The sequence below is a fragment of the Apium graveolens genome, chromosome 3 (genome assembly GCF_009905375.1).
Source record: "Apium graveolens cultivar Ventura chromosome 3, ASM990537v1, whole genome shotgun sequence".
Taxonomy (NCBI): domain Eukaryota; kingdom Viridiplantae; phylum Streptophyta; class Magnoliopsida; order Apiales; family Apiaceae; genus Apium; species Apium graveolens.
The window spans coordinates 227,431,738-227,454,905 of NC_133649.1; the positions used below are offsets into that span (position 1 = coordinate 227,431,738).

Sequence of the window (23,168 nt, forward strand, 5' to 3'; positions counted from 1 at the left end):
GATTCTGAAGGAGAGGGGGTTTTTACCATCAGGGAGGGATGGTGAGTTGTTGCCCATGATTGCAGAGAAGGGGTGGATAGCTTTTTGTGAGTCACCCGAAGCAGTACCGATGAGCGTTGTTCGCGAGTTCTACGTGAACGCGAAGGCTGAAAAGAATGGGTTTTCTGTAGTCCGTGGGTTGACGGTTGATTATCATCCTGCGGTGATTCGCCGTGTGATTGGACAGCAAGAGAGGAAGCCCGAGGAGGAGAACTGGAATGAAAAGACTGCTGAGGATTTTGACTTGGATTTGATTTGTACGACTCTCTGTCGACCGGGCACAGTTTGGAACCGCAGTCCAGCCAATAATGAGTATCGTCACTTTCCGGCGATCGCCATGAACAGGTATGCCCGTGCATGGAATGCATTTATATGTGCTAATATTTTGCCTTCTTCACATGCACACGAGGTCACAGTTGAGAGAGCACAGTTGTTGTGGGGAATTCTGCATGATGAGTACTATGTGGACCTTGGTGAGTTTATCTACCAAGGAATTCTGAAGTTTTTGAGGGGAGCAAAGCATATGAACATCCCTTATGCATCCACGGTTACGAAGCTATGCCGAGCAGTGGGAGTGAACTGGCCGGCTCATGAGCAGTTACAGTTGCCAGCAGCTCCGATAGATTCTGGCACTCTGAATGGGATGCAGGAGTGGACCGGTGGTGAGCCTGAGGAGCATGGGCTGGGTTATCGTCTTCCAGGAGGGCGTCCAACACGAGGTGATGCTATGGCTAGGCCAGGGCGTGATGAGGCTGGTTCTTCGAGAGCTCAGGAGGGTGCTGGGATGGGTGATGTCCAGTATAGGAGGCTTTCACGGCGGATGGATGCCATGTATGAGACGCAGAGCAGGTTTGCTCAGGAGCTCACCCTTGCGTTAGGGACTGCTTTTCGAGGCCTTGGAGCTGATATCCAGTGGCCAGTTTTTGGTGAGGACTCTACATACCCACCGCCTGATACTCCACCCACTGAGGGTGATGATGATGATGACTCCGAGTAGGTATACCCTGTGTTCCTTTCTACTACTTTCACTGAGGACAATGAAGATTTTTAGTTTGGGGGTGGTAGTTAAGGAATATTGTGTGTGTGTCATTTAGTTGCATATTCATGATAGTTTAGTTCATATAGTTGCATAATTTATGCCATTTAGTTTTTTTTTATGAATGTCATGTAGCTCATGCATTTACCATGATCCTTTTTGCAATAAGTTATCGACTGAATTGTGATATTGATGCGAGTGTAGTGATAGCATTAAAGTGATATTAAGTTGTGTAGGTTGATATGCATGCTAGAAACAATTGTAAGTCCACTAAGTCTTAAAGAATGCGTAAGGGCTAGATTGTTGTTATGATTTGGTTGTTTTCAAGGTCAATCTACTTATTATGCTTAGAATTCGATTATAGGTTCTTAGTGATAAAGACATGAAAAAAAAGAAAAAAAAATTTGGAGAAAAAAATATGGAAGTTGTTGCTAGTTGTGGCTAGGTGTCAAATGGCTAGTAGCCGGCTCGCATATGTTGCGAGCAGTCTAGGGTTGAGCAAGATGGAGCGAAACGCACTTGCTCAGAAGTTAAAAAAAAAAATTGCATAATTGATCAAGAGTGGGCTCTTTGGTATTCGAGTTATTAAGTTCTTAGGGGACTTTGTGCCTAGTGACCTAAGGCTTTTAGAGTCTGGGATCCGCTAACCTAACGCTCGTTACATGGATACCATTGTATAAGTCTTTTGTGGACCTCACTCATTGCACGGTCAAATAAGCATTTGAGTTGTAAATAAAAAGCATGATTTCGTAGTAAGCTCCAGAGTTCTTGTAGTGTTGTATATCACTTTGTGCCTAGAATTTTTATTCTTTGTATAATCGTAGGATTGCCTTGAGGATAGTCTAGTCATAGTAATTGGTCTAGTTCTGAAGCATATCTGTTAAGCATTTGCACACACCACGTTTCTGGCTGTATGTCCGTTTGCATGAGTTTATTGATCTTTAGTTGTCTAACTGCATTCGTTGAGATGTGACAATTTGGTTGGTTAATTGTAGTAAGGGGGATCGTTGCATTTTCATATAGTTTGCATTCATGCATATTTTTATTTGTTTTTGAGTCTGTGACGCTTGAGGACAAGCATCGATTTAAGTTTGGGGGTGTGATAAGTGGCATTTTATACCACTTAGAACGTCTTAAAATGGCTTAAATTGGTGTCTTGAAATCAAGTATTTTGTGTATTTGATGCGTTTTTCTAGTGTTTATGCATTTCAGGGTATTAGTTGCATTTCGGGGGAGGAATCATCAAGAATAAGCCTTGGCATGTGTTCACCATTGCGAGAGGAAAGGAATGGGCAGATTACGGCGAAGAAACGGAGCAAACCTGGATTTTTTCCAGTAGAGGCCTGCGCGCCCGCGCAGCAATGCTGAGCGGCCGCGCAACAACCTGTGCGCCCGCGCAGCTAGGCTGAGCGGCCGCGCAGGGTCGGGGAAAAAGATAAATTATTTTAGACTTCTACTTCTGTTTGGCTTCCAACTTCTATGTAATCTGAGTTTTATGGGACTATTATATAGGTAGATTTGAGACGTTTTCACAGAGAGTATTAAGGGGATTATGTTTTAGATTATGTTTTACGCAAGAAGCGAAGGAGATAAGGAAGAAGACCGATTTAGCACACCGCAACGAAGAGGAAGCATATTTTCTTGTGATTCTTGTTTCGTTGTAACGTTGGATGCTAGTTTTTTTGCATTGACTTATTTACTCTTGTGACGTACTCTATTTTAATATAATTAGTTTAGTTATTATTTTCTTGTGTTTGTTTATCATGATTTCATATGAACCCATGATGGCGATAAGTTCTATTATGGGCTAATCGTGATCATGGGGTTGCAACGGATTTATTATGGAATTCTTTAGTTAATTGTTTAATACTTTAGTGTGTGATGATTGCATGATATCTAGTATTGGTTGTGCGTATTCGTCTTATGTGTGTCGCGAACATATAAGATAGGGTGTTAATCTCTTGTTAGGATGTTAGGGTGTTAATCTCAGCATAGCTGCGCGGGCGCGCAGAGGGTCTCTGGAAAAAAAAAATTCCAGCCCCTGTTTTCTGATTTTTTTGTGTTTTAGGATAGGTTATTAACTTTTAAGGGTTCCTGTAACAACAATTCATGGGTTGCCTCCCACGCAGCGCTTCTTTTTCGTCATTAGCTTGACGTTCCGTACCTTTCTCAAGTAGTCAACAAAATGGCACTAACCACCTCTCGGTTTGCCATGTCCCCATAGTAGTGCTTCAACCGCTGACCGTTAACCTTGAATGCTTGGTCCGAATCATTCTCAAAAATTTCCACCGCTCCATGTGGAAACACAGTTTTGACAATAAAAGGTCCAGACCACCTTGATTTCAACTTCCCAGGAAAAAGTCGGAGCCGAGAGTTGAATAAAAGAACTTGTTGCCCTGACACAAATAACTTAGGATGTAGCTTCCTATCGTGCCACCTCTTCACCTTTTCCTTATACATTTTGTTATTCTCGTACGCTTGAAGTCGAAATTCATCAAGTTCATTAAGCTGAAGCATTCTTTTCTTACCAGCTGCATCTAAATCTAGGTTCAATTTCTTCAATGCCCAGTAGGCCTTATGCTCAAGCTCCGCCGGTAGATGACATCTCTTACCGTACACCAACTGAAACGGTGACATCCCAAGTGGAGTTTTGTATGCTGTTCTGTAAGCCCAAACAGCTTCATCGAGCTTTAAAGACCAATCCTTCCTTGACGGACAAACAACCTTCTCTAGAATACGCTTTATCTCTCTGTTAGACACTTCCGCTTGACCATTTGTTTGCGGATGATAGGCAGTAGCTACTCGATGATTCACATTATAACACTGCATCATAGAAGTGAACTTACGGTTGCAAAAATGCGATCCTTCATCACTTATGATTACCTGAGGTGTTCCAAACCTTGTGAAAATTTGCTTATAAAGAAAATTTAGCACTGCCTTTGCATCATTTGTCGGTAAAGCTTTAACTTCGACCCATTTTGAGACATAATCGACTGCCAACAAGATGTACTGATTATTGCAAGACGCGATAAAAGGCCCCATGAAATCGATTCCCCACACATCAAAGACCTCGACTTCAAGCATCACATTTAATGGCATCTCATCCTTCCTTGACAAATTTCCCACTCTTTGGCAACGATCACACCTTAAAACAAACTGATGAGCATCCTTGAACAAAGTAGGCCAGAAAAAACCTGCTTGCAGAATACGAGCTGCCGTCTTCTCACCTCCATAGTGTCCCCCATAAACCGTGGAATGGCAGTCTCGTAATATCCCCTCCGTCTCACAGAACGGGATACATCTCCTGATGATCTGGTCAGCTCCCTGTCTAAACAAATATGGTTCATCCCACATATACCACTTCACCTCATGCAGAAACTTCTTCTTTTGGGCGGATGTTAAATTAGGAGGCATTATGTTGCTGACGAGATAGTTTACAATATCTGCAAACCATGGTTCTTCCTCCTGAATTGCAAACAACTGCTCATCCGGAAAAGATTCATTGATTAACGTCCTATCTTGTGAAGTAGAATCGGGATTCTCCAACCTAGAGAGACGGACAGCTACTTGATTCTCAGTACCTTTTCTATCTTTGATCTCTAACTCAAATTCCTGAAGTAAAAGCACCCAACGAATGAGTCTCGGCTTCGAATCCTTCTTAGAAACCAGATAGCGAATAGCTGCATGATCAGTGAATACTGTTACTTTCGTACCAAGCAGATAAGATCAAAATTTCTCAAAGCCAAAGACTATAGCCAAAAGCTCATTCTCAGTAGTGGTGTAGTTCAATTGGGCACCATTTAAAGTCTTACTCGCATAGTAGACCACATGGAAGAGATTTTTCTTGCGTTGTCCCAAAACTGCACCTACTGCATAACCACTCGCATCACACATCATCTCAAACGGTTCTGTCCAATCTGGTGCTGTAATAACTGGTGCAGTGATCAAACTCTTCTTGAGAGTCTCGAATGCTGCCAAACATTCATCATCAAATTTGAACGGCACATCTTTCTCAAGCAAATTGCACAACGGCTTAGATATCTTTGAAAAGTCCTTGATGAATCACCGATAAAAACCCGCATGACCAAGAAAACTACGGATTCCTTTCACAGAATTAGGTGGGGGAAGATTTTCAATGACTCCCACCTTGGCCTTGTCCACCTCCAGACCCTTGCTAGAGACCTTATGCCCAAGGATAATGCCTTCACGCACCATAAAATGACATTTCTCCCAATTAAGCACCAAATTAGTTTCCACGCATCTTTTGAGTACGGCGCGCAGATTATTCAAACATTCATCATATGAGTGTCCAAAGACGGAGAAGTCATCCATGAACACTTCGACGTTATTTCCAATCATGTCAGAGAATATAGCCATCATACATCTCTGAAAAGTGGCCGGGGCGCCACATAACCCAAACGAAACTCTGCGAAAAGCAAATGTGCCAAATGGACAAGTGAAGGTAGTCTTTTCCTGATCCTCTGGTACAATACAAATCTGATTATACCCGGAATAACCATCCAGAAGACAAAAATACTCATGACCCGCCAATCTGTCAAGCATTTGATCAATAAATGGAAGGGGGAAGTGATCCTTCCTTGTGGCTTTGTTCAATTTTCTATAATCCATGCATACTCTCCATCCTGTAACTGTTCGAGTAGGGATGAGCTCATTCTTTTCATTTGCGACCACAGTGATACCTCCCTTCTTAGGTACACATTGTACGGGGCTCACCCACGAGCTGTCAGAAATAGGATAAATGATGCCTGCATCTAGCCATTTCAGAATTTCTTTCTTCACCACCTCCTTCATGATGGGATTTAGTCTTCGCTGCTGTTCCACAGTTGGCTTACTACCTTCCTCTAGCAGAATTTTATGCATACAATATGAAGGACTTATCCCCTTGATGTCTGCTATGGTCCATCCTATAGCCGATTTGAATTCTCTCAAAATCCTTAAGAGCTTTTCTTCCTCACTACCTGAAAGGTCAGATGAAATAATAACAGGTAACGTAGATGAATCACCTAAAAAAGCATACCTCAAGTGTTCAGGTAATGGTTTGAGCTCCAAGGTAGGTGCTTCCTCTATTGATGGTTTAAGCTTCCCTTCAGCATTCTTAAGGTCAGAAGTACCAAGAGATTCAAATGGTATGTCCAGCTTTCGCTTCCATGGAGAAGCGTTCAGATATTGTAATTGCTCGTTGCTATCTTCATCATCGCTGTCAAAATCCCCCACTAAGGCCTTTTCCAATGCATCAGACATTAGCATGTGATCAAGTTCCGAAGTAACCGCAGTATCAATCACATCTACTTTTAAGCACTCCTCATCTTCTGTAGGGAATTTCATTGCCTTGAATACATTGAAGGTCACATCCTGATCTTGGACCCGCATAGTAAGTTCACCTTTTTGCACATCTATCAAGGTACGGCCAGTAGCCAAGAAAGGCCTTCCCAAGATTATGGGAATCTTCTTATCTTCCTCAAAATCCAGAATAACAAAATCTGCTGGAAAGAAGAGCTTATCCACCTTGACGAGCACATCCTCAACTATGCCCCTTGGGTAAGTAATGGAACGGTCAGCCAATTGTAGCGACATGTATGTGGGTTTTGGATCAGGCAGATCCGGCTTTTTAAAGATCGACAACGGCATCAGATTAATGCTTGCTCCCAAATCACAAAGGCACTTATCAAAAGTTAGATTTCCAATGGTGCAAGGAATGGTGAAGCTTCCTGGATCTTTCAGTTTTGGTGGTAACTTTTGCTGCAGAACAGCGCTGCATTCTTCCGTGAGAGCAACGGTTTCAAGGTCATCCAGTTTCACCTTCCTTGAAAGAATAGTCTTCATAAACTTCGCATAACTAGGCATTTGTTCCAGAGCCTCAGCGAAAGGTATATTGATGTGAAGTTTCTTGAACACCTCCAGAAACTTCCCGAACTGTCTATCCAGCTTTTGTTGCTGCAATCTCTTAGGAAAAGGTGGTGGAGGATAGAGCTATTTCTCCCCTGTATTAGCCTCAGGCAGAGTGTGTTCAACAGTAGTCTTCCTTGGTTCCGCCACTTTCTCCTTTTGCTTAGATTCTTCACCTCTAATTTCAGCTTCTACTTTTTTTGCCTTTTCAGCATCAGCTACTTTTCCAGACCTTAAGGTAATAGCCTTGACTTGCTCTTTAGCTTCCTTCCTGCCTGGTACTTCCGTGTCACTGGGAAGAGTGCCAGGTTGACGATTGAGCACTGCATTGGCTAATTGGCCGATTTGATTTTCCAAGGTCTTGATAGAAACTGCCTGACTCTTGCACAACAGCTTAAGTTCCTCAAAATCAGCACTAGTGGGTGCAGCTGTACTTCCCTGTTGAGGATATGATTGCCTTGTAGCATACTGCTGTGGTTGCTGGAATCCAGGTGGGTTAAACTGTTTACTCACTCCTTGCTGATATGGTGGCTGAATAGCATTCTGATTATTCTCCCAGCTGAAATTTGGATGATTTCTGTTATTAGGATGATAGGTCGCTGGCACAGGCTGCTGTTGTCGCTGATAATTATTCACATACTGAACAGATTCATTGACAAGAGAACACTGATCCGTAGCATGAGAACCTGCACAAAGCTCACAAACCATAGCTATTTGATTAACTCCATACGTAGCCAGAGAATCAACCTTCATTGATAGCGCTTGGAGCTGGGCTGCAATAGCGGTGGCTGCATCAACTTCCAGAATACCTGCTACCTTGCCTGACGTCATCGTCTGAGTTGGGTTTTGATGCTCATTTGCAACCATCGTCTCTATAAGATTATACGCCTCAGTATAGCTTTTAGCCCATAAGGCGCCTCTAGCTGCTGCATCGAGCATGGGCCGAGATTGGGCCCCCAAACCATTATAGAAACCAGTGATCACCATCCAATCCGACATTCCATGATGTGGACATTTTCTCAACATTTCCTTGTAGCGTTCCCAATCCTCGCACATAGATTCTGTAGGTTGCTGCGCAAACTGAGTAAGAGCACTCCTCATAGCAGCAGTCTTTGCCATTGGATAAAACTTCACCAGAAACTTTTGCGCAAGATCTTGCCACGTAGTGATGGACCCAGCTGGTTCAGAATGTAACCAGTCTTTAGCCTTGTCCCTTAGTGAGAATGGGAAAAGCCTCAACTTGATAGCCTCATCAGTCACGCCATTATACTTAAAAGTGCTGCAGATCTCGACAAAATTCCTTATGTGCATGTTGGGGTCTTCAGTTGCCGCTCCTCCAAAAGAAACAGAATTCTGCACCATCTGAATAGTGACCGGCTTGATTTCAAAGGTGTTAGCTTGAATAGCCGGATGAAGGATGCTTGACTGAATGTCATCAATTTTAGGCCGAGAAAAATCCATAAGAGCTGGATCAGCTTGAACAATACGATCTCCCATGTTTACTGGTTCTTTCTGCTCAGTTCCTGAATCCGAATCCTCAAAATCTAACTTCTCTGGAATATCAAAAACTTCGTCTGTCTCCTCAGCTGTATCTAAAGTCCTCTTGCGAGCACGAGAACGAGTTTGCATAAACGCTTGCTAAAGTACCTGAAACACAACCGAAAAGAGTAAGTAACTACTACGTCCTAATCACTGAGTCCTAATGACCAATGATGGTAAGTACATAAACTAAACAAATATGCCGAGTCCCCGGCAGCGGCGCCAAAAACTTGTTAGGGCGAAAACACACGCTAATATTCACGCAAGTATACGCGTTCGCAAGTAATATAGAATATTTTCTAGTTCGTTCCCTCAGAGACTCAGACTAAATTATTGTCTAATTAAACTCACTCACCAATGTATGATTACTTCTCAATGTTAAGATAATAACACTTAAAATTGTTGATTAAATATTAACTATAATTAACTACTTAATTAACCACTTAACTAACACTTCAATTTATCAATAATAAAACACTCATGAGATCACAACTTCATTATTACTTCCTTCTATAACCATTGTTATTACCTTTAGCATGTGACAGTGATGATATTAATCGAATAACACGAAACTGATAAAAGCCAACTTTCATTGTACTAATACCATTCTACCAAACATCCACAATTAAGATAGAAGTTGAATAGTCATCAATTATGTTGAGTTCCTATATGTCTACAGAAATTGACAACACAACGATTTAAGCACAAGTTATTCCTTTTGATTGCATAGGGCAAATAAAACTGTTAGAGTTACCCACTAATCATGCTCAACGTACATGAACCTATGCTAGCATGGCAAGTTCTAAATCTCAAGATCCACCGTCGCTTCACAAGAGATTAACACCCTATCTTATATGTTCACGACGTACATAAGACGAATACGCACAACCAATACTAGATATCATGCAATCATCACACACTAAAGTATTAAACAATTAACTAAAGAATTCCATAATAAATCCGTTGCAACCCCATGATCACGATTAGCCCATAATAGAACTTATCGCCATCATGGGTTCATATGAAATCATGATAAACAAACACAAGAAAATAATAACTAAACTAATTATATTAAAACAGAGTACGTCACAAGAGTAAATAAGTCAAAGCAAGAAATCTAGCATCCAACGTTACAACGAAACAAGAATCACAAGAAAATATGCTTCCTCTTCGTTGCGGTGTGCTAAATCGGTCTTCTTCCTTATCTCCTTCGCTTCTTGCGTAAAACACAATCTAAAACATAATCCCCTTAATACTCTCTGTGAAAATGTCTCAAATCTACCTATATAATAGTCCCATAAAACTCAGATTACATAGAAGTTGGAAGCCAAACAGAAGTAGAAGTCTAAAATAATTTATCTTTTTCCCCGACCTTTCGGATTCAGGAACTGAGCAGAAAGAACCAGTAAACATGGGAGATCGTATTGTTCAAGCTGATCCAGCTCTTATGGATTTTTCTCGGCCTAAAATTGATGACATTCAGTCAAGCATCCTTCATCCGGATATTCAAGCTAACACCATTAAAATCAAGCCGAGCACTATTCAGATGGTGCAGAATTCTGTTTCTTTTGGAGGAGCGGCAACTGAAGACCCCAACATGCACATAAGGAATTTTGTCGAGATCTGCAGCACTTTTAAGTATAATGGCGTGACAGATGAGGCTATCAAGTTGAGGCTTTTCCCATTCTCACTGAGGGATAAGGCTAAAGACTGGTTACATTCTGAACCAGCTGGGTCCATCACTATGTGGCAAGATCTTGCGCAAAAGTTTCTGGTGAAGTTTTATCCAATGGCAAAGACTGCTGCTATGAGGAGTGCTCTTACTCAGTTTGCGCAGCAACCTACAGAATCTATGTGCGAGGCTTGGGAACGCTACAAGGAAATGTTGAGAAAATGTCCACATCATGGAATGCCGGATTGAATGGTGATCACTGGTTTCTATAATGGTTTGAGGGCCCAATCTCGGCCCATGCTCGATGCAGCAGCTGGAGGCGCCTTATGGGCTAAAAGCTATACTGAGGCGTATAATCTTATAGAGACGATGGCTGCAAATGAGTATCAAAACCCAACTCAGAGGATGACGTCAGGCAAGGTAGCAGGTATTCTGGAAGTTGATGCAGCCACCGCTATTGCAGACCAGCTCCAAGCGCTATCAATGAAGGTTGATTCTCTGGCTACGTATGGAGTTAATCAAATAGCTATGGTTTGTGAGCTTTATGCAGGTTCTCATGCTACGGATCAGTGTTCTCTTGTCAACGAATCTGTTTAGTATGTGAATAATTATCAGCGACAACAGCAGCCTGTGCCAGCGACCTATCATCCTAATAACATAAATCATCCAAATTTCAGTTGGGGGAATAATCAGAATGCTATTCAGCCACCATATCAGCAAGGAGTGAGTAAACAGTTTAACCCACCTGGATTCCAGCAACCACAGAAGTATGCTACAAGGCAATCATATCCTCAACAGGGAAGTACAGCTGCACCCACTAGTGCTGATTTTGAGGAACTTAAGCTGTTGTGCAAGAGTCAGGCGGTTTCTATCAAGACCTTGGAAAATCAAATCGGCCAATTAGCCAATGCAGTGCTCAATCGTCAACCTGGCACTCTTCCCAGTGACACGGAAGTACCAGGCAGGAAGGAAGCTAAAGAGCAAGTCAAGGCTATTACCTTAAGGTCTGGAAAAGTAGCTGATGCTGAAAAGGCAAAAGAAGTAGAAGCTGAAATTAGAGGTGAAGAATCTAAGCAAAAGGAGAAAGCGGCGGAACCAAGAAAGACTACTGTTGAACACACTCTGCCTGAGGCTAATACAGGGGAGAAACAGCTCTATCCTCCACCACCTTTTCCTAAGAGATTGCAGCAACAAAAGCTGGATAGACAATTCGGGAAGTTTCTGGAGGTGTTCAAGAAACTTCACATCAATATAACTTTCGCTGAGGCTCTGGAACAAATGCCTAGTTATGCGAAGTTTATGAAGACTATTCTTTCAAGGAAGGTGAAACTGGATGACCTTGAAACCGATGCTCTCACGGAAGAATGCAGCGCTGTTCTGCAGCAAAAGTTACCACCAAAACTGAAAGATCTAGGAAGCTTCACCATTCCTTGCACCATTGGCAATCTAACTTTTGACAAGTGCCTTTGTGATTTGGGAGCAAGCATTAATCTGATGCCGTTGTCGATCTTTAAAAAGCCGGATCTACCTGATCCAAAACCCACATACATGTCGCTACAATTGGCTGACCGTTCCATTACTTACCCAAGGGGCATAGTTGAGGATGTGCTCGTCAAGGTGGATAAGCTCTTCTTTCCAGCAGATTTTGTTATTCTGGATTTTGAGGAAGATAAGAAGATTCCCATAATCTTGGGAAGGCCTTTCTTGGCTACTGGCCGTACCTTGATAGATGTGCAAAAAGGTGAACTTACTATGCGGGTCCAAGATCAGGATGTGACCTTCAATGTATTCAAGGCAATGAAATTCCCTACAGAAGATGAGGAGTGCTTAAAAGTAGATGTGATTGATACTGCGGTTACTTCGGAACTCGATCACATGCTAATGTCTGATGCATTGGAAAAGGCCTTAGTGGGGGATTTTGACAGCGATGATGAAGATAGCAACGAGCAATTACAATATCTGAACGCTTCTCCATGGAAGCGAAAGCTGGACATACCATTTGAATCTCTTGGTACTTCTGACCTTAAGAATGCTGAAGGGAAGCTCAAACCATCAATAGAGGAAGCACCTACCTTGGAGCTCAAACCATTACCTGAACACTTGAGGTATGCTTTTTTAGGTGATTCATCTATGTTACCTGTTATTATTTCATCTGACCTTTCAGGTAGTGAGGAAGAAAAGCTCTTAAGGATTTTGAGAGAATTCAAATCGGCTATAGGATGGACCATAGCAGACATCAAGGGGATAAGTCCTTCATATTGTATGCATAAAATTCTGCTAGAGGAAGGTAGTAAGCCAACTGTGGAACAGCAGCGAAGACTAAATCCCATCATGAAGGAGGTGGTGAAGAAAGAAATTCTGAAATGGCTAGATGCAGGCATCATTTATCCTATTTCTGACAGCTCGTGGGTGAGCCTCGTACAATGTGTACCTAAGAAGGGAGGTATCACTGTGGTCGCAAATGAAAAGAATGAGCTCATCCCTACTCGAACAGTTACAGGATGGAGAGTATGCATGGATTATAGAAAATTGAACAAAGCCACAAGGAAGGATCACTTCCCCCTTCCATTTATTGATCAAATGCTTGACAGATTGGCGGGTCATGATTATTTTTGTCTTCTGGATGGTTATTCCGGGTATAATCAGATTTGTATTGCACCAGAGGATCAGGAAAAGACTACCTTCACTTATCCATTTGGCACATTTGCTTTTCGCAGAGTTTTGTTTGGGTTATGTGGCGCCCCGGCCACTTTTCAGAGATGTATGATGGCTATATTCTCTGACATGATTGGAAATAACGTCGAAGTGTTCATGGATGACTTCTCCGTCTTTGGACACTCATATGATGAATGTTTGAATAATCTGCGCGCCGTACTCAAAAGATGCGTGGAAACTAATTTGGTGCTTAATTGGCAGAAATGTCATTTTATGGTGCGTGAAGGCATTATCCTTGGGCATAAGGTCTCTAGCAAGGGTCTGGAGGTGGACAAGGCCAAGGTGGGAGTCATTGAAAATCTTCCCCCACATAATTCTGTGAAAGGAATCCGTAGTTTTCTTGGTCATGCGGATTTTTATCGGCGATTCATCAAGGACTTTTCAAAGATATATAAGCCGTTGTGCAATTTGCTTGAGAAAGATGTGTCGTTCAAATTTGATGATGAATGTTTGGCAGCATTCGAGACTCTCAAGAAGAGTTTGATCACTGCACCAGTTATTACAGCACCAGATTGGACAGAACCGTTTGAGATGATGTGTGATGCGAGTGATTATGCGGTAGGTGCAGTTTTGGGACAGCGCAAGAAAAATCTCTTCCATGTGGTCTACTATGCGAGTAAGACTTTAAATGGTGCCCAATTGAACTACACTACTACTGAGAAGGAGCTTTTGGCTATAGTCTTTGGCTTTGAGAAATTTCGATCTTATCTGCTTGGTACCAAAGTAACAGTATTCACTGATCATGCAGCTATTCGCTATCTGATTTCTAAGAAGGATTCGAAGCCGAGACTCATTCGTTGGGTGCTTTTACTTCAGGAATTTGAGTTAGAGATCAAAGATAGAAAAGGTACTGAGAATCAAGTAGCTGACCATCTCTCTAGGTTGGAGAATCCCGATTCTACTTCACAAGATAGGACGTTAATCAATGAATCTTTTCCGGATGAGCAGTTGTTTGCAATTCAGGAGGAAGAACCATGGTTTGCAGATATTATAAACTATCTCGTCAGCAACATAATGCCTCCTAATTTAACATCCGCCTAAAAGAAGAAGTTTCTGCATGAGGTGAAGTGGTATATGTGGGATGAACCATATTTGTTTAGACAGGGAGCTGACCAGATCATCAGGAGATGTATCCCGTTCTGTGAGACGGAGGGGATATTACGAGACTGCCATTCCACGGTTTATGGGGGACACTATGGAGGTGAGAAGACGGCAGCTCGTATTCTGCAAGCAGGTTTTTTCTGGCCTACTTTGTTCAAGGATGCTCATCAGTTTGTTTTAAGGTGTGATCGTTGCCAAAGAGTGGGAAATTTGTCAAGGAAGGATGAGATGCCATTAAATGTGATGCTTGAAGTCGAGGTCTTTGATGTGTGGGGAATCGATTTCATGGGGCCTTTTATCGCGTCTTGCAATAATCAGTACATCTTGCTGGCAGTCGATTATGTCTCAAAATGGGTCGAAGTTAAAGCTTTACCGACAAATGATGCAAAGGCAGTGCTAAATTTTCTTCATAAGCAAATTTTCACAAGGTTTGGAACACCTCGGGTAATCATAAGTGATGAAGGATCGCATTTTTGCAACCGTAAGTTCACTTCTATGATGCAGCGTTATAATGTGAATCATCGAGTAGCTACTGCCTATCATCCGCAAACAAATGGTCAAGCGGAAGTGTCTAACAGAGAGATAAAGCGTATTCTAGAGAAGGTTGTTTGTCCGTCAAGGAAGGATTGGTCTTTAAAGCTCGATGAAGCTGTTTGGACTTACAATACAGCATACAAAACTCCACTTGGGATGTCACCGTTTCAGTTGGTGTACGGTAAGGGATGTCATCTACCGGCGGAGCTTGAGCATAAGGCCTACTGGGCATTGAAGAAATTGAACCTAGATTTAGATGCAGCTGGTAAGAAAAGAATACTTCAGCTTAATGAACTTGATGAATTTCGACTTCAAGCGTACGAGAATAACAAAATGTATAAGGAAAAGGTGAAGAGGTGGCACGATAGGAAGCTACATCCTAAGTTATTTGTGCCAGGGCAACAAGTTCTTTTATTCAACTCTCGGCTCCGACTTTTTCCTGGGAAGTTGAAATCAAGGTGGTCTGGACCTTTTATTATCAAAATTGTGTTTCCACATGGAGCGGTGAAATTTTTTGAGAATGATTCAGAACAAGCATTCAAGGTTAACGGTCAGCGGTTGAAGCACTACTATGGGGACATGGCAAACCGAGAGGTGGTTAGTGCCATTTTGTTGACTACTTGAGAAAGGTACGGAACGTCAAGCTAATGACGAAAAAGAAGCGCTGCGTGGGAGGCAACCCATGAATTGTTGTTACAGGAACCCTTAGAAGTTAATAACCTATCCTAAAACACAAAAAAATCAGAAAACAGGGGCTGAAAAAAAAAATTCCAGAGACCCTCTACGCGCCCGCGCAGCTATGCTGAGCGGCTGCGCAGGGGTCGAGTTCCAGAAAATTTTTTACAGTTCAGAAAAAAAAAAACAAACAAAAACACAAAAACAGTTTTAGCCCATAAACCCACGAATTGTTCCCACTACCCCATCATTTTATCCCTTAATTCCCAAACCCTAATCTAATCCACACCCTATATATACATACACCTATCCTACATATCTCCCATAAAACTTCCTACACTTAAACCCTCTCACAAACATCAAAAATCAGTTCTTACACACTTTTATTCACGAATCAATGGCACCCAAGAGAGCACGCACTATTAACAGCAGCAGCATAGTTCCTACTGCTGATTCATCGAGGGGTACTGCTGCAAGGCCTCGGTTAACTGACAGAGCTGCGGAGGAGGAGTACACTAGGCTGTTGGGGAAGCCGATTCTGAAGGAGAGGGGGTTTTTACTATCAGGGAGGGATGGTGAGTTGTTGCCCATGATTGCAGAGAAGGGGTGGATAGCTTTTTGTGAGTCACCCGAAGTAGTACCGATGAGCGTTGTTCGCGAGTTCTTCGCGAACGCGAAGGCTGAAAAGAATGGGTTTTCTGTAGTCCGTGGGCTGACGGTTGATTATCATCCTGCGGCGATTCGCCGTGTGATTGGACAGCGAGAGAGGAAGCCCGAGGAGGAGAACTGGAATGAAAAGACTGCTGAGGATTTTGACTCTGATTTGATTTGTGCGACTCTCTGTCGACCGGGCACAGTTTGGAACCGCAGTCCAGCCAATAATGAGTATCGTCACTTTCCGGCGATCGCCATGAACAGGTATGCCCGTGCATGGAATGCATTTATATGTGCTAATATTTTGCCTTCTTCACATGCACACGAGGTCACAGTTGAGAGAGCACAGTTGTTGTGGGGAATTCTGCATGATGAGTACTATGTGGACCTTGGTGAGTTTATCTACCAAGGAATTCAGAAGTTTTTGAGGGGAGCAAAGCATATGAACATCCCTTATGCATCCACGGTTACGAAGCTATGCCGAGCAGTGGGAGTGAACTGGCCGGCTCATGAGCAGTTGCAGTTGCCAGCAGCTTCGATAGATTCTGGCACTCTGAATGGGATGCAGGAGTGGACCGGTGGTGAGCCTGAGGAGCATGGGCTGGGTTATCATCTTCCAGGAGGGCGTCCAGCACGAGGTGCTGCTATGGCTAGGCCAGGGTGTGATGAGGCTGGTTCTTCGAGAGCTCAGGAGGGTGCTGGGATGGGTGATGCCCAGTATAGGAGGCTTTCACGGCGGATGGATGCCATGTATGAGACGCAGAGCAGGTTTGCTCAGGAGCTCACCCTTGCGTTAGGGACTGCTTTTCGAGGCCTTGGAGCTGATATCCAGTGGCCAGTTTTTGGTGAGGACTCTGCATACCCACCGCCTGATACTCCACCCACTGAGGGTGATGATGATGATGACTCCGAGTAGGTATACCCTGTGTTCCTTTCTACTACTTTCACTAAGGACAGTGAAGATTTTTAGTTTGGGGGTGGTAGTTAAGGAATATTGTGTGTGTGTCATTTAGTTGCATATTCATGATAGTTTAGTTCATATAGTTGCATAATTTATGCCATTTAGTTTTTTTTATGAATGTCATGTAGCTCATGCATTTACCATGATCCCTTTTGCAATGAGTTATCGACTGAATTGTGATATTGATGCGAGTGTAGTGATAACATTAAAGTGATATTAAGTTGTGTAGGTTGATATGCATGCTAGAAACAATTGTAAGTCCACTAAGTCTTAAAGAATGCGTAAGGGCTAGATTGTTGTTATGATTTGGTTGTTTTCATGGTCAATCTACTTATTATGCTTAGAATTCGATTATAGGTTCTTAGTGATAAAGACATGAAAAAAGAAAAAAATTTTGGAGAAAAAAATATGGAAGTTGTTGCTAGTTGTGGCTAGGCGTCAAATGGCTAGTAGCCGGCTCGCATATGTTGCGAGTAGTCTAGGGTTGAGCAAGATGGAGCGAAACGCACTTGCTCAGAAGTTAAAAAAAAAAAAAATTTACATAATTGATCAAGAGTGGGCTCTTTGGTATTCGAGTTATTAAGTTCTTACGGGACTTTGTGCCTAGTGACCTAAGGCTTTTAGAGTCTGGGATCCGCTAACCTAACGCTCGTTACATGGATACCATTGTATAAGTCTTTTGTGGACCTCACTCATTGCACGGTCAAATAAGCATTTGAGTTGTAAATAAAAAGCACGATTCCGTAGTAAGCTCCAGAGTTCTTGCAGTGTTGTATATCACTTTGTACCTAGAATTTTTATTCTTTGTATAATCGTAGGATTGCCTTGAGGATAGTCTAGTCATAGTAATTGGTCTAGTTCCGAAGCATATCTGTTAAGCATTTGCACACACCACGTTTCTGGCTGTATGTCCGTTTGCATGAGTTTATTGATCTTTAGTTGTCTAACTGCATTCGTTGAGATGTGACAATTTGGTTGGTTAATTGTAGTAAGGGAGATCGTTGCATTTTCATATAGATTGCATTCATGCATATTTTTATTTATTTTTGAGTCTGTGACGCTTGAGGACAAGCATCGATTTAAGTTTGGGGGTGTGATAAGTGGCATTTTATACCACTTAGAACGTCTTAAAATGGCTTAAATTAGTGTCTTGAAATCAAGTATTTTGTGTATTTGATGCGTTTTTCTAGTGTTTATGCATTTCAGGGTATTAGTTGCATTTCGGGGGAGGAATCATCAAGAATAAGCCTTGGCATGTGTTCACCATTGCGAGAGGAAAGGAATGGGCAGATTACGGCGAAGAAACGGAGCAAACCTGGATTTTTTCCAGTAGAGGCCTGCGCGCCCGCGCAGCAATGCTGAGCGGCCGCGCAGCAACCTGCGCGCCCGCGCAGCTAGGCTAAGCGGCCGCGCAGGGTCGGGGAAAAAGATAAATTATTTTAGACTTCTACTTTTGTTTGGCTTCCAACTTCTATGTAATCTGCGTTTTATGGGACTATTATATAGGTAGATTTGAGACGTTTTCACAGAGAGTATTAAGGGGATTATGTTTTAGATTGTGTTTTACGCAAGAAGCGAAGGAGATAAGGAAGAAGACCGATTTAGCACACCGCAATGAAGAGGAAGCATATTTTCTTGTGATTCTTGTTTCGTTGTAACGTTGGATGCTAGTTTTCTTGCTTTGACTTATTTACTCTTGTGACGTACTCTGTTTTAATATAATTAGTTTAGTTATTATTTTCTTGTGTTTGTTTATCATGATTCCATATGAACCCATGATGGCGATAAGTTCTATTATGGGCTAATCGTGATCATGGGGTTGCAACGGATTTATTATGGAATTCTTTAGTTAATTGTTTAATACTTTAGTGTGTGATGATTGCATGATATCTAGTATTGGTTGTGCATATTCGTCTTATGTGCGTCGCGAACATATAAGATACGGTGTTAATCTCTTGTGAAGCGACGGTGGATCTTGAGATTTAGAACTTGCCATGCTAGCATAGGTTCATGTACGTTGAGCATGATTAGTGGGTAACTCTAACAATTTTATTTGCCCTATGTAATCAAAAGGAATAACTTGAGCTTAAATCGTTGTGTTGTCAATTTCTGTAGACATATAGGAACTCAACATAATTGATGACTATTCAACTTCTATCTTAATTGTGGATGCTTGGTAGAATGGTATTAGTACAATGAAAATTGGCTTTTATCAGTTTCGTGTTATTCGATTAATATCATCACTGTCACATGCTAAAGGTAATAACACTGGTTATAGAAGGAAGTAATAATGAAGTTGTGATCTCATGAGTATTTTATTATTGATAAATTGAAGTGTTAGTTAAGTGGTTAATTAAGTAGTTAATTATAGTTAATATTTAATCAACAATTTTAAGTGTTATTATCTTAACATTGAGAAGTAATCATACATTGGTGAGTGAGTTTAATTAGACAATAATTTAGTCTGAGTCTCTGAGGGAACGAACTAGAAAATATTCTATATTACTTGCGAACGCGTATACTTGCGTGAATATTAGCGCGTGTTTTCGCCCTAACAGTTGCCATTAGGAAGTGGAGGTTTTCAGGTTTATAGTGATGCTTCCAAGAGAGGATTGGGGTGTGTTCTTAAGCAGCATGGGAAAGTGATTTCTTACGTCTCTAGGCAACTTAAACCTTATGAGGTAAACTATCCTACCAATGACTTGGAGTTAGCGGCTGTCGTATTTGCTTTGAAGATCTGGAGACACTATCTTTATGGAGAGACTTGTGACATCTTTACTGATCACAAGAGTCTCAAATACATCTTTACTCAGAAGGAGCTTAACATGAGGCAGCGAATGTGACTTGAACTTCTTAAGGATTATGATGCAAATATTCAGTACCATCCAGGGAAGGCGAATGTAGTGGCGGATGCTCTTAGTAGGAAGAACTTGGGGAGTGTTGCATCTCTCATTACTCAGCCGCACCTTATTTCAGATTTGGAGCGCTTGGGTGTTGAGTTGTATGTTAGAGGATCAAGTGGTAGCATTGCAAATTTAAAAGTTGAACCGAATCTTGTTTCAAGGGTTAAGGAAGCTCAGAAGAGTGATACAGGTTTGGAAGCTATTAGATCCGATGTGGCAGGTGGAAAGCAAACACAATTTCATGTCGATGATGAGGGTGTGATATGGTTGGGTAGTAAATTGTGCGTGCCCGCAGACCCGACGATTCGTGAGGAAATTTTGAAGGAGGCTCATAGTTCTTCATTTTCTATTCATCCAGGTTCCACCAAGATATATGGAGATTTGAAGAAGCACTTCTGGTGGAGTGGAATGAAGGGAGATATAACAGAATTTGTGGGAAAATGTCTTACATGTCAACAAGTGAAGATAGACCATCAGAGGCCTAGTGGATTGTTACAGCAGCTAGATATTCCAGTTTGGAAGTGGGAAAATATTACTATGGATTTTTTGACTTATTTGCCGAGGACTTTCAAGAAGAACGATGTCATATGGGTGGTGGTTGATAGACTCACTAAGTCCGCTCACTTCTTGCCTATTAGAGAGACTACTCCTATTCACGAGTTGGCAGAGATTTTTCAGCGAGATATTGTTAGACTTCATGGTGTGCCTGTGTCGATAGTTTCTGATAGGGATACGAGATTTACATCGCGGTTTTGGAAGGGTTTCCAACAAGCTTGGGGTACAAGGCTTAATTTTAGTACAGCTTTTCATCCGCAGACCGATGGACAGTCAGAAAGGACGATCCAGACGTTAGAGGATATGTTGAGGGCATGTGCTTTGGAGTGGACAGGTCACTGGGATAAGTATTTGTATCTTGTTGAGTTTGCGTATAATAACAGTTGGCACGCGAGTATTGGTATGCCACCATTTGAAGCTTTGTATGATAGGAGGTGTAGGGCACCATCTTGTTGGGATGAGGTTGGTGAAAGAGTTATTGAAGGGCCAGAGTTAGTTAGAATCACTAATGAGAAGGTAGAGAAAGTTAAAGAAAGTTTGAAGGAAGCTCGATCTCGTCAAAAGAGTTATGCGGATCAACATCGGAAGTTTGGTGGATTTGCCCCAGGTGATCATGTGTTCTTAAAGGTGTCACCTTGTAAGGGTGTGAAGCGTTTTGGTATGAAGGGAAAGCTTAGTCTGAGATATGTTGGACCTTTTGATGTTATGGAAAAAGTTGGGGAAGTATCATATAGAGTTGCGTTGCCGCCACAACTATCTCATGTGCATAATGTGTTTCATGTGTCTGTTTTGAGGGGATACAAATATCATCCATTACACGTAGTTCAGTATCCATTGCATAAGATTAGAGAGGATCTTTCGTGTGAGGAAGAAGCCGAGGCTATCTTAGCTCGAGAAGAGCGAGTTTTGAGGAAGAACACCATCCCGTTTGTGAAAGTTTTGTGTGGAAAAATTATTCTGAGAGAGAGGCTACTTGGGAATTAGAAGAATCTATTCGTGAGAAATATCCGTATATATTCGATTCAGGTATGACTATTTAGTTTCGTTTAATTCCGGGGACGGAATCCATTTTAAGGGGGTATATATGTAATATTAGTTATGATAATAATAATAGTAATTATAATAATAATAATAATAATAATAATAACAACAATAATAATAATAATAATTTGGTTTAAGAGAGAATTAGATATTTGATTAAATTACTAATCAGAAAAGAAATAGGTGACTTGTGTCTATATAATAAATTAACCCTAATATTAGAAGTTATAAATTGAGCCGCACAGTAGTTGATAGTTGAGCAGAGCAGGGAAGAGAGAACACGGAGCGAGGAGACTAATAGGAGAGAGAAAGAGCTTGGGTCATCCATTCACTAAAGTCAAAAGGTATTTTTTTATTCCGGGTGTAGTTTAATTTAATATCACATATCGCTTACTTTGTTATTCTTTCTAGCACATATCATCACGATGCATATGTACATGGGTTATTTTATGATGATTATATTAATTTCATTGTGTTCTAGTTTGGTTATACTCACATACATGTGGTATCATAGAGTCCGTGAGTAATTATTTTAATTGCATACTATTGTAGCCCTGTGTTGATCCTGGTCATCATGTTGGAATTTAATATGGGTAATTGTGACTATTGGGGTTATATATAATTTCATCTATTTTCTTTATTTATTATTTTCTATTTTAAACATATTTTTTATGTAACCAGAGATATATTAGTTTTAAATGAGTAAATGGCTATATGGATGCTACTGATTTGAGATACTATACGAGTTTTGTACCATGATTTAATAATATTTTATATTGATATCAATACCATGTTACTTAATTATTTGATATAAATATTAGTAGTAGTCATGTGTTTTATGTATTTTAGATTGATTTTTTTTGTCATTGTTGACTTGTTGTCTTGGTAGAAATTAGTTAACTAGTTTGGCAATAAAAGTACAACTAGTATAGTAATATAAATGTGGCAGGATTAAGTTTGGTAAAGGTCTGGTCACGACTAAATTTATTAAGAGTGTTAATCATGATAATGTTAAGCTGTTAAATCAAAAATTGAGATATTTGCATTAGTATATGCATTAGTATATTAATACAAATTATAAATATAATAAATCGATGCATATTAATATGTAAATTATAATTTGTGTAATTAGATCGCGGGTCGGGGTCTTAGCGACGTTTGCGGATATTGTTGATATTTTAGTTGCTATATTCGAGGTACGGATTCTGTCCCCTTTTTATTCAGCGTTCCTCTTCTTAGAAATTTAATATCTCTACTTTGTTGAATTTCATATCTTATTCACTCCGTTAAAATTGTTTGAATATTTTGATTTCTGAAAATTGTTTTAGAAATGGGTTTGGAAAATTATAAATATATGTTTACGTGATTTTCAAAATTATTTATGTCGCCCTCTATTTTGAAAATCTGAATTATTTATCTCAGGTGATTTTAAATTTTGCGAGGATATTTTTATTTTGAACCCTTAGTGTGATTTAGGGTATATCGAGTTAACCAGCTGTAGGGGTACTACAACCATGTCATTGCGGCACCAGTGACATGACACTTCCGTGATAGTGTGATTGGTCACGGCGTATCCTTCTGTTAGCTCTTGGGAGGAGCTTTTGCGCATTTGATATTTGTTCAGGATACGTGGGTGCACCCAGAGTTTGATTTGTGATTTGATTTATGGTGACGTTGGATATGCTGTACACGTTATCCATTATGTTACACGCATTAGGTACCCTATGATGTGTGTATTTGTATCTGTTCTGATCTCGATATGAAATATCCTAGCCCCTTGTTTCAGCCTTACTTATTTTTAAAATTGTTGTTTAATTATAAATTGTTGATTATTTA

General features: G+C 41.0%; 2 non-coding genes across 2 annotated transcripts; one reads left to right on the top strand and one right to left on the bottom strand.

Annotated features, from left to right (window-relative positions):
- Positions 1-7,979: 7,979 nt before the first annotated feature.
- LOC141715979 (small nucleolar RNA R71) lies at positions 7,980-8,086 on the top strand. The gene has a single exon (XR_012572716.1). It is a non-coding gene; the product is annotated as a small nucleolar RNA R71 (small nucleolar RNA).
- A 2,239-nt stretch (positions 8,087-10,325) lies between these two features.
- Positions 10,326-10,432, bottom strand: LOC141715708 (small nucleolar RNA R71). The gene has a single exon (XR_012572460.1). It is a non-coding gene; the product is annotated as a small nucleolar RNA R71 (small nucleolar RNA).
- Between the last annotated feature and the right edge of the window lie 12,736 nt (positions 10,433-23,168).